Raw genomic sequence first — 13,271 nt, 5'->3', positions numbered from 1 at the left:
GCAAGGCGATCCTCCTAGCTTGTCTCACAGTGGTACGTTGCTTTTTCCCCCTCAATAAGCTCCTTAAAGCCTATTTTAGTGTTTTATTTGAACTTTGTTCTTGTCCATTTGTTTATTATCAAGCAATGAAACACTGCCCTTTAGCATGTGTCAAACCAAAGTTTGTTTTGGGAGTCTGGGAGTGAGGTGTTTGGCCCTGAACAAGGCTAACTCAGCAGCACCACAGGCAGCCGGCTCCCAGCTCTATAAAAGGAGACACACAAAGCCAAATCCGCAGATCCTTTTAGGGCATATTTAATTTTCGATTTAATGTATCCCCTTTTCATCACCAGAAAAAATTGTGATGTTACAGTTCAGTGAAGTAAAAAAAAATGAATATGTTGTCTCGTAGGGTCATACACAAAACAATGTGATGCCGCATCACCAGGACGAGCAGCTCTGTCTGAGTCAGCTGGAAATGACACCGAAACAAGAAACATGCTTGATGTTCGCCGGACAGGAGTGCAACATCACCATATCTTAGGTCGAAGCACTTACAGAAGATGAGCTGACATTTAGTGCTGCAATAAATGTCATAAACACAACAAATTCAATATAGTACTTTAATAATATAATCTAGTTAAAGTTAGCACTACTCACACATATTTTAATAATGCATAGTTAGAATGTAACTTTGTATTTGTGTGTGTGTGTGTGTGTGTGTGTAAAAGAACAACTACAAAACTTTCGCGATTTAACCAACTGTCTCATCTAATCTAGTCCCTCCAATAGCAGCCCCAGTGAGTTAAATTATTATGACAACTTGCCATGAATGCAGGCGGAAAATGTGTTAATGGCCAGCACACTTCTGTGGATCAGTTGGATGAGGTAGTTGAGAAAAATGACTTTAAATAGCTCTGTCCAAATGACTTTTTAATACTTCTTTTCTCAAGCTTCAAACGTTCACCTCTGGAGATAGTGTCATGGCAAGGACAAAGCCAGTGATAGGAGGTACATCACTATCTCTCTACAGAGTGGAGAGACACCCAATGGTTCAGATAGTCTTTTGCTCTCTTTCGGTCTTTCCATTACATGAACAAATTATATTTTCTTGCTTCTCACACCATATTGATTTGTATTTTATCTCTAAATGTAATGATTCAACAACAGCATGAATGATTACTTAATGCTCTTCAGATTATACAACACAGAAATATCTATTGACCCGACAAGACTTGTGTTAGAGACCTCTTAGAATCATTAAGGCCAAATATTTATGAACAAGAGTGTATTAAATGTGTAAAGGTATATAAAATATAAATGTAAATAATAGTTAATTTGCATTCCGTTATGCAGTATATTTTCTATACTCATACAATCTAGCTGTCACTTGTGGTTTTAAGTTTCTAATTGACTTGCTGTTTATTTGTGGAAAATACTAGTGTATCTGTATCTACAGTATCTTGGTTTGACAGCTTTTATGTACGATCAATCCATACTTTCATATTTTATGATAAAGACCTTAAGCAAATTTGGATAAATGCTTAGTCTTCACAGTTGCGCTCATCCCTGAAGTTCAGTGCAAATCAGGTCCTTTTTTTGTGCAGTCCTGATGAAAGTAATCTCCTTGGCAGAAGTAAATAAATAAAATTTTAAAAAGTAGAGAGATAAAAGTAGCTGATCATCCATCTGTATTGGTCATGGCCTGTATTACTTGAGAGCTTTTTCCTCCACTTTCTTAAATGCAATCATATATCCTCCCATTGTTTTTCAGTCTTATAGAATGTCTTATTTTACTTATTTATTTTTTATAAGAGTCACATCCTCAACTGTATATATTTCCACCCCTGGGTGGCTTATCATCTGGGTACTTCAGGATACTTTCGCTCCAACCATATGTGGCTCAAGTCCAGGGCCTTTAGTCATTAAACCTCCAACAATAAGAGAACTGATCAAGGATCACTGCTCCCATTGCATGGCCACATTAAACTGCACTGCACCAAGAGGAACGCTGGTCTTTTATAGCTGGTGATATAAAAATAACTCCAGCTAGCCCCAGATTACCTTTGGTTGCTCCTCTTTCATGTGCCATCTTCAAGGATTTGTTGACCCATGAAAGGAGTCGTTTGACTGTCAGAATAAAAGATTGGACCAACTAAACATCTCTGACAAAGTTCAGTGTTGAAAGTAAGAACAAAGAGGCCATGATAAGGTGATAGAGCATAGGAGGAAGAGGAGAGAAGAAATAATATTTAGTGACTGGCCAGATGAACATAGTAGAAGGGGAAAAAAGAGGTACTGTTTAGTGTCTTTGACAAAAAAGTGAAAAAAGAGAAGTACAAGTAGGCTCACATAAAAATTTGTATTGAGAAGTCAGCCAAGAGTCCAAGGAGAATTTTGCTAAGAAATATATATAGCGCAGCTGGCAAAAAAAAAAGAATAATAATAATAATTTACATGTTAATATCAAAGAGGGTCCCATCTTTCTCAAAACTCATTTAATCAGACTGAACTGCCCCTTAGTTTTATTTTATTATTTACTCAGACATACTTAGTTTTCTTTCTGGAGGTGGTAGTTATGTTATCGCTGTACTAATCTAAAGTTACCAATGTATCCACTCTGTCTGTGCCTTTTTCATTGGCACACTGACTGCAATACTACTTACCAATGTCAATCAAAGAAATTTGTCAGTTTAAGATTTAGAAGTCGTGGTCAGTTCGGCTCTCTTCGGGATACATCCTAAATTTCTAAGTTTAGGGACCCTGAAGATCAAATAAAACTTTCAAATGTGAATTTATAGAGAATAAAAAAATGTATTTTTAGACCTTCTGTATGAGCTGTCGTGAAAGATGAATTAGCTGTCCAAGTTGTGAGAAGGTGGATTGGTGATTTATCTGGTATTTCGGGCTTTCTTCTGGGTAATGAAACAGACAGATTGAGAGAGAGGGAATGACAGTCTTGAACTGTATTTGACTTAAGTACATGACATGTGTCCTGCCCTGCTGAATCATGGGTTGCCCTCTGTCTGTCTCTATCTACTTCTCATCCTGCTCTCTACTCCCCTTTCTTTTATCTCTTTGTCACTGTGCCCTTTAAACACAGCTTACTAAGACTCTCCTTATTACTTACCAGAACTATCCAAACTCTATTTTGATATGCCCTGCCCCTATTTCCCTCTCTTTCTCAGTTCCGTCTTCTCTGCCTCCTCCTCTCTTCTTCATTCATCCTTGCAAAGCCTGTTGGCCAGGCACCCTGCTCTCTGTCTCTTGCCATCCTCCTCGTTTCCAAAAGGCCCAGAGGCGTCAGTGAGTCACTGACCATGCACTGCTGTAACTAAAGACCAACTGACTAGATTTCTTCTTTAAATTTCTGCAGTTGTCACTGAATCATGACTATTGATACTGTTTAAAGACTCAAATCATTATGTAATGGCTGAATGAATGCATGGTGCTGCAAATGTCCCTAAATGTGCAGGTCACTATACTGTAGGGCATGTTTTGTGCCATGACACCTCACCGTGAAACCTATTGAAAACAAAAGATGATTTTGTTGAGCAAATTTTATTAGCTTAAGTTCTGCTTTCACACTTTACTGATGAATTACAGACTAATTATGGAGGTGCAATTCACATGATGAGTAATGAGATAAAATTTAATAATTAATTAATTATTATATAAATAATAACAATAATAATAATAATAATAATAATAATAATAATAATAATAATAACAATAACAATAATAATAATAAATATATTTAATAAATTTGAATGCTGTTGATAAAGTGGCAAAAACTTTTTGATTAGTTTTGTCTCTGAAGTTTTGATCTGATGTTGCTGAAAACCTACATAATAATGGATGTGGTGAAAGGAGAGTTCAATAGCAGGTAAAAATTTAATTTTTAACGTGTCAATCATAGGTTGCGAGAGTCATTGCTAGGTCTTGTTGCTAGGTGACATCTAGTGGTCATAGTGATAATGTTGACTGATGATGATGGGGGAAAAGTGCAGCAATGTAATTTATTTAATAAAAAACTGGAATATGGCACAGAAGAGCATTTTTTGATTACCATGTCAAAGCAGCAATTTCTTGTTTCTACGTTACCACGGTAACAAACCTACTGTCAAGTCTGAGCAAGTACTTATTTTAACCCAAATTGCCATCTTTTCCTTAAAATATGAGCAATATGTAACTTGGGTGACAAAAGTGGATACACCTCATTTGAAAAAGTCTTCATTTATTCTTGTAACCATGACAACCAATGTGCAACTGCCATCAGAGGATGGATTTCAGGAGATACTCGTGCAGGTCAAGGATTAAAAAGGTCAAAAAAAGAAAAAAACAACCAATGTTTGTTCAGTCCGGGGGATTGGTTGGGAATAATTTTTGGCTGGAAAATGAACCAATAATAGATGTTGGTGTCTGAATCACCAATTTTTTTTGCAGTGACTCGCAAAAGTGAGGCAAGTGAATCAAAGTCTTTCAGAGCTACAAGCGCTTCAGTCTACCAGTATCCATATTATGTTATGTAATAACACACCCCAGTCATGTTCTTTGTAAAGCTTCAGAAAACTTCCTCACTTTTCCTCTTCTGCTGCTATAACCAAGACTCTTTCCACCTACTACTGAATGCAACAAGCTCGCACTTCTTCTAGGGACTGTTTTTGTGTGTGTGTGTGTGTGTGTGTGTTTTTGTTTTTTTAAAAGCTATTCTGGGAAAACATGGAAGAGTATCAAGTAAAGTAGAAGTAACAAAGGTATGCTGAGGGGAAAATGGGTATGTAAAAAATGTAAATAAACTAAATAACTCCAGGAACACGGTGAACAACCCAAATTGATGATACTTACTACAAAGAAGGTACAAGTTGTTAGAGACTGTCAAATGTAACTAGGGAGTCCTCTGTAGTATATTCTGTGTGTGTGTGTGTGTGTGTGTGTGTTTAGCTCTTTTCTTGGGGCCGGAAGAGAAGACTTTTAGTGGTGTAACCTGATGATGATTGACAGCTTCTTGTAAGCATTCCCACAGTGACTCAGAAATTGGCACTGGATAATTATTACTTTATCCTTCCCCACGTTGAACAATGCAGCTCAATCCAAATGTTAAAACTTTGGAGGAAGAACCTGTATCTGGCATCTACATTTGGTTCTTTTTCTTTTGCATAATTTATCCTTTGGCTTTTAATAAAAAGTTCTATTATTGAATACACATTAGGGCCATTAAACCTCTAGGGGAAAAAAAACCTCACTAATGTAAAATGTGTCCTTTTCCAGTACCAAAGGATTCCATCAATTAATTTGACAGCAAAAATTATTTCAACAAACAAAAGTAAAACTCTGTAAGAAGCCAGACCGCTCTGTCTCATTTTGTGTCACTTTGCTTTAATGCAGTGCAGTGAGCAGGAAATAATGAGAGGGGGTACAGCTACAGTCAAATGGAGACAAAGACTGCACTTTCATCAACTAAACACAAAAGAGTGGATTTTAGTGAACGATTGTATGTGCTATTTGCTGATGGCTAATGGACTGTGCACCCACCTGACTTGTGGTGAATGAATGGTCGTAATGGGAAGATGTGGGTGGTTGAGATTGTAATGAAGGGGTGAAGTGAAATTAAAACTTTAAGCAATCACTATCTTAAACCTTTCATTTTTCTGTATGAAAGAAAATGTTTTTGAAATATTCGGATTTTTTGCAACTGTCTTAAAATAAACGACACTTATTCTGAGATTATTCTAATATGGCTGCTGGTATGAGGCATAATTAAATTTGATTTAGTGGTTTTTTCTCTGTATTTTTGTGAATGTGAAGTGTGAGCTCCATGTTTGGTGAGACGTGCATCAATCCTGTGGGTGACAATTTGGATGAGTTTGATGGTGAAAAGGGTGAGAAGAATTGTGTGGTTAGCTCTGGAACTGTGAAGCTGATATTTTCTTGGGCTGCAGTTATATTTCTTAATGCAATGATAAAATGAGACATCATACTAAAGAATGAGCAAAATCAGCAGACCAAGTAAAGGGGGAAAAGAGAACAGAGACAGAAAATTAACAAAGCAACAAACAACCATTTATTCCAAGTTACATCTGTACCTTATATTATTATTATTGTATTATATCATATTTGCCATTATCTGTACATTCCACCAAACGCTGTCAAATGTAGTGAACGTTACTGTGCAATATAAGTATTAATATTTTTCCCTCCATACAGTCCTGCTTTGGTGTCCATAGAAGTTCCTTATGTTTTTACTTTAATTTATGGACTTGTGTTACTTTATGTTGCAGCACACTGTTACCTGATCACAGAAAATGGCCAAAGGTGTTGCTTCATCCCTCCTAACAGCAGCCCCAGAGGCCGAAAGCACAAACACGACCGGTTAAATTAAGTTTGTGAACAGCTATTAATTTTGACTGTAGCTACATAGCAATAGGAAAACGTAGAAAACTACTATGCCAAAAATTATATGAAATAGGTGTTTATCTGATTTACATAAATATACACTGTGTATCATTTGAAGCCTTATTTCTGTCCACCACAATGATAAGAATCTCTCTTTGGCGTTTCCTTTCAAAAAATAACTCTGGCTTTAGCTGTTAATGTTCCACGTTCATCATTTACTTGTTGGAACATTTTCTACCTGCTGGGCTGACCGTTGTCTGTGGTTTCACACAAAACAGCTGCTTCTTGCTGCTGGAAATGATGGCGACGAAACTAAGCTTTACCGTTCATGGGGCACAGAATCAAATCAATCAACTAAAAAATACTAAAATGCTTTGTAGAGCAGCAGAGCTGCTTCTAATTCTCTGTCTCACATTAAACACGGCCCGTTGAATCACCTTTAAAATGGAAAAGTTGGTTCAAAGCTTTTTATTTTTTTCTGTCCCTCTTCCTTGCTCTGTAATTTCGATCACGCTGCATTATGATAATGAAAGTAACATGAAATGGTTCTATTCTTGGTTTTTCCTGCAGTGTTCATTATGAGTGAGAAAGTAAGTCATGAGGAAATCACCCTCTCTGTTTTGGTTACCTTTTGTCTGGGCTGCTCTGATTTAAAGATGGAGAGCAGATAGCACAACTGAGAGATTTGTTTGTCTTAGGTCAGAAGATACTGATACATTGTTGCTGTAGCAACTGCTGAGGGCAAAAACAAATATGGGAAAAAGAGGGATAAAAGAGAGAAAGAACATATGATAATACGAGAGAGAAGGTGAAAAGATTGCATTTAGATTCAACAATGAGACCTGAAATTCAGCAAATTGTTTGGGGATTTTCCTGTGATCTGCTTGAAACTTGTGTCAGACTGCAGAGTGCACTCTTTGAAAAAAGTAATTAAACCCCTCCTGAGTTTATTGCTGATATCTTATTTTATTTTTTGTTTTATTTTATTTAATTTTTTTTTTTTTTTTTTTTTTTTGTTTCACAAGTTGTTTGACTTTGGTATTATTCACAAAACATTTGGACTTTTTTATTTTTTGCAAAACGTTCAGAAATAACATTTGTGAAAGCATGAGGGTAGATTTAAATATATTATCTCCAGATTTCACACCCCAAGGCAGCTCTTACTGCAGCTTTGTCAGTAGGGTGAGACAAATATATTTAATTTATGTTGTTTTGTGTCTTTGCCACATAGAGAGTAGCATTGTTGGGATTGGGTCAGATTTCATTAAAGTGGTTTTGTCAAAGCGCAATACAAGCATTCCTAGTTCTAATAATGACAATAATAAGAAAAAATAGCTGGCTGTTGCAGTTTTATTTACTTCACTGCACAAAAACAAGCTGTTGCTGTGATTTCCAAGGATATGTACATGCACCTGCAATATTTAGCAAATTTATTGTTATTGTGTAACAGAGAGCAAGAGAGAGAAACCCAGACTCTCTTGTGTTGCGTCACATGATTGTGTGACTTATCCACATTGAAATTCATCAAGGCTTTGCAGTGGACATCACTGTGCCATCATTTAGTTTCCTTCTACTCCTTCAGTTTAGCCATCTGACAAAATATCAATTTATTTGCCACTCACTTAAGTATGCCGAGCACTAATTGGAAATATCACGTTGCGTATATGCTGTTCGGCACACATGGAGAGCGAAGCTATTAGTCAGCCTGAGATGTGAACATGATGCAATCACTCCCTCATTCCCATCTGCGGAATAATTAATTTCTAATCCGACAGAAGAAAGTAAGAAAAGATGATGGTAGTGTGTGTTTGTGTGTAATGCAGTGTACTTGAGGGAATGAACACTCACATGTTAGCTGTATAAAACAAAGGTAGCATAGGAGCGTTTGTAAAAAGGAATTAGTTGCATCAGTTGCAGCTCACGACTGCCTGAAGCTGAGATGATGCTTGTTAGATTAGAATAGTGAAACCTCTCAGGCTATATTTAACCTTCCAACCCTATGATCTTGACTACTTTCTGACACGTACTGATTGCTGATCAGCTGAGCTGAGACGTAAATGTTAAAGTGTATTACTCCAGCCATGTTGGTCTTCTTGACCTTGTTCGTCAGTAGTTTAATTACTGTCAATCTTGTACAATCTTGGGATAGGCTGGACTGCAAAGGTTCTACCTGGAGCCTTCGTAGTCCAGGACAAGAGGGACATATTTGAGAAAAATCTGACACACTTATCAGATCTGTCACCATCAAAGGATTCTTAGATAGGGGACTGTCACAAAACACAAAATCTGCAGCAAGAGAAGGTTGAGGGGTCAGCAGAAGCAAGGATTTTGACATGAGAAGCAACTGTTTGTTTTCCATATGAAACCAATAATCAGTTATATCACTGTCATCCATGACCGTTTCACAACCTTAACGCTGTTTATCATTGTTACCATGGCAACAAGGCCATGGAATCCCAAATTTATGACAACAACCTTGATCATATGTTTTTAATGATACCATATCAACAAAGGTTTGGTATATACACCTGCCTCTGGTATACACTTTATACACTGGCAGGCAGCCTCTAGCCTCTCGAGAACTGTTTCAATATTAGCAGGGCAGTTGCATGTTTGACACAAACAAAGACGCAACAACAACTAAATTCATATAAGGCAGTCCCTCAGCCTCAGTCTGTCAATGAAAATTGCGTAAGCAGTTGTGTTGCTGACTTTGGTACAGTCACAGGGCATTTTATCGCTTTTATTCAGTTCGATTACATTTCTATTTCTTTTCCTTTTTTTTTTTTCAATAAATACAGCAGTCATGGCCACTGCGTACGGGAAAAGAACAGACACACAGCTTCCTTCGCTTCCCACATCCATGTTTCCGTCTGGCATGAAAGACACTTCCTGCATGTGTCCATCTTTGCATGAGCTCTTTTCCTCAGGATTAGGCCTGAAGAACTGATTGGTTATCAGGATTTTATGAGATTCACCATGTAATTTAGATAATTCCTGAATCACATAAAACCAATGCGTAAAGGACATGAGGGCTACTGTAAACTCTTCTGAGGCATCATGTTATGTCATCATCACTAATTTCATGATTATATTTTCAGAGAAAAATGCGGTGCATGCACATGTGGTTTATAAATCAGCAGCATGTCCCATTCGAGGTCAGCTACTCAAGAGGTGGATGTAGGCAAGAACAACACACACACACACACACACACACACACTGATATGACACTCATTCTCATAAACCATGTGGTGGTCTGCAGGGAGAAGAAGTAGGGCGGCTCTCCCACAGACTCCCTGCCACCCACGCCTGCCTCCTCTTTCATGCTGCTGCAAGCACACACACAGGCAAAATGCCTCGTCTGTACTTTCATTTAACATTCTACACTGCTTTACTTGTTTTATTTTCTTTATTTGAGTCACTGTATGCCGTGCGGTTTATTTGCCAAGTAGATTGCAAATTAAAATGATTAGCTCTTTCCAGGACATTTCAACGGGCTTTAAAGACCATTTATGTTGGGTTCAATTTTCACAAACAGCAGGCATAGACTGTAGAGCATTCCTTATATGATTGTACTCTCATTTCATCAGCACATTCATAATTGAGGTTATATGGAGTTGGTTGTATTTAATTCTAAGTGAATGACCTTTAATGATATTGTAAAATGTATGCATTTGTTTGCTTTACTTCCTCAAGTTACAGCACTGAAAAAAAGCTACTTAACTTTAGTTAAGTGTTATGCTTTGTAAGGTTGTGTGACGTATTTAGCTATAGTCCGTGTGTGACTTGTAATAGATTCAGATCAGTGCCAGCTCAAAGAAGTTATATTGTAGCCATCTATCACTGTGGAGTGATACATGACTTTCTAATACAGTGCAGGCCAAAGGTTTGGACACACCTTCTCATTCAAATGAATAGGAAAGTGTGTCCAAACTTTTAGATTGTACTGTAGTCACAAATTAGAGAAATTAAGGTTATCAAGTCAAACAACCAAATCCACAATTCAATATTGTTAATCCAAAACACCAAAGACAAAGATTTACAAAATTTTAGATTCGGATTGTTCCAATGTGTTTGTCCATCTTGTGTATTCCCGACAAACTCCTGGTTGTTCTTACTGAAGCTTCTTTGTTATTATGTGACTCTTTTCCTTTTGCACTGATAAAATGTAATTATCTGAACACTTTTCCCTCCACTGTTGAACTTGAAATGGTGCTACTGTACATATTTTTGCTATGAATCTGGATTTCAGCCCCAGATAGCAGAGGAAAAGGCTTATAACCATCTCTGGTCTTGACCTCTCGTTTTTCTGCACCATCTCTGAGCCGGAAATCTACTTTCCTCATTTTGCGTCTTTCAATCTCTCAGATAGGAAAAAAATGTCATTTTTGAGAAAACCTATCTACAATTTTGTGTAAAGTCAACAGACTGTTTTGGATTCAGACGTGGTACCTTCATTGTTACGCAATGACCATCTGGTGACTAGAAGGCCATCAGTTTCCACTGAGCATATTTAACATATGACACTCTGGGGGTCCTTCCATCTAAAGTGGTTTACAGTAGCAGAAGCACATACATCTTGAGAATGGGTGGCCCAGATGGGAACTGAATATCCTGACAGCTCTGGTGCTGATATATGCTCTACCCACCAAGCAACACACAAAATGAAATCCCTAACCTTGGCAGCTTTAGTGCTAGGCTCTACTCATTGAGCTCCATGGGAAATTGAGTTTCTAACCCTGGCAGCGGAACCGCTTATAGCTCTAGCCACAGGGCTGCAAAATTGCAGAGTTTCAAAGGACAGATCACACTGTCATTTCCTTTTGTCTCTATGGATGCCATTGAGGTCACCCAGTCTTGAAATATATAGATGCCAGTATGAAGTTATTAAGTACTCTGAATGAAACTGTCTCCTGAATGGAAAATAGAGACAAAGGACAACTATTATACAGTACAGACCAAAAGTTTGGACACACCTTCTCATTCATTTGAATGAGAAGGTGTGTCCAAACTTTTGGCCTGTACTGTATATGTATATAAAAGAAGAAGATGATATTTGCATCCAAGGGTATAGTCAATGAGGTTATTTTCGCTGGGAGTGAATCCCACTGAAGATGTTGACACCAAGGTTGTAGGCCCTCTTGGGCCATTTCAATCAGAGAAATGGAAGAAGCCCACATCTTCACCTTCTCCAACATCTAAGCAAGACGCTTTGTTACCTAAACCTAAACTGTAAGAAAGAAGTAAATAAAATAATAAAAAATACAACACACTACTGGGTAAAGAAAAAAAACAACATTGCATTTTAGCACAAAAAATTGCATCTAGTACATCTGTTCCATACAGGTGTAAAGAGTCAAAATGGTGTTGTCTCACTAGTTTCATCAGCTTGCAAATAGAACAAATAAAAATCCTGGCAGATGTACAGAGCATGTTCTGGCAAATGTGCCAAGGATTAGTTGACGATTCATACATTAGCATTTTCTTAAATCAAGGTCCACTTTGAGAATTCTGCCCAGGCTTTCAATCAAAGTTGTTTTCTATTTATAATGAGCTTTTCCAGCATCAGACAGTGTGTTCTGTTTTCTAGCCCTAAAGTCTTTTATTAAAATTCAAATCTTTTTTTTCTCATTGTTTAAAGTGTTGTGGTGAATTATTGATGCCTCAATCTTTTCATTTAACTCACCCAACTCTGTACCTGCCCTTGCTCCTTATCTCATCCAGTGTATTCTGTTGTTATAAATATACAGCAGGGTTGACTCTCTTGGAGGTGTGTGGTCCAAATGTATGGTCAAGGGTTGGGAAATATTTGGCTGAAATGCACAGTGGATTGTTCTGACACTATCGTTTATCCTGTTCATCTTCTCCTGTCCTACATCAAAGGGAGGAATCGAGGAGGCAGTGGAAAGAGGTCTGTGAGCCAATGGCAAAGTGAAAAATGATCTGCTTACATCTGTCCCAACATTGGCTGATAAGATTAGGGGCAGATTGGATGGGGCATTTCATGTTAAAAAGACCAGCTCACCCGTTTAAAAATGTAGGGCAGGGCCACTCAGGCGATAAAGTCACTGTCAGTGCAGGAAAAGCCAGCAGTGACACCACAGACATCAGCACTACCTCCAGATTATTTCCTAACAGTCAGAGAACGGGGATATTTCTCGTTCTATATACAGTCCTCTCCAGAATCTCCTGCAAACTTATACTGCTGACAGAAAATTCTTACGGTTACGCAACACTAAGAAAAGCTGGTGGTCATAAAACGCCTCATGTTGTGTGACCATACTAAATCCTCAAAAATAAAATAGCAAAGTAAAAATCTTGATCTACCTCTGCTTTTTAAAAAATACCATGGTCCGTTTTGCTTGTGATGGATGCTACTTTTAAAAGCAAACATCTCGCAGTCATTTTCGACTTCAGTATATTGTGCTCGGAAATGGATTAAATAATGAATAAACAGAATTACCTCAGACTTTGTGTATCGCTGATATGTTTTCCACAGCAGAATGCACACTATTGCATTATGTTGTTCTGAGATCGGGGCTTCACAGGCCACTGTGGTGTTTGTTCAGCTCTATCGGCTTATATGTGTGTGTGCCTCTACACCTCTATGTTTGTGTTCAGAGTGTTGTGTTGCAATGCTAAATCTGCGAAGCACTGAAGTATATTTCGCTGTAACATTTAGTCTGTGGGTATGGTTTGATCAAATGGGACTGGCAGCAACCTGGGGACACAAACAAAGAAACACAAATTGTTAAATCGGTTCCTGATTCCAATATTTCCTGTTCTTGAGTTGCACTTTTGAGCAGGAGATGACAACTTTTCTCATATGAAGAAGCTACCAAGAACAGCTCAGGGTTCTTTAAGGTTAGGTTAAGGTCAAGGTAAGAGGCAGGGT

General features: G+C 37.8%; 1 protein-coding gene across 1 annotated transcript in view; it reads left to right on the top strand.

Moving 5' to 3' along the window:
* Positions 1-13,271, top strand: part of nrg3a (neuregulin 3a) — a 357,673-nt gene that overhangs the window by 311,467 nt on the left and 32,935 nt on the right. The gene's annotated exons all lie outside the window — the stretch shown is intronic.

The sequence above is a fragment of the Echeneis naucrates genome, chromosome 15 (genome assembly GCF_900963305.1).
Source record: "Echeneis naucrates chromosome 15, fEcheNa1.1, whole genome shotgun sequence".
Classification (NCBI taxonomy): Eukaryota; Metazoa; Chordata; class Actinopteri; order Carangiformes; family Echeneidae; genus Echeneis; species Echeneis naucrates.
Note: the sequence above shows the minus strand (reverse complement) of the source record. Positions and strands in the feature narration are given on the sequence as shown.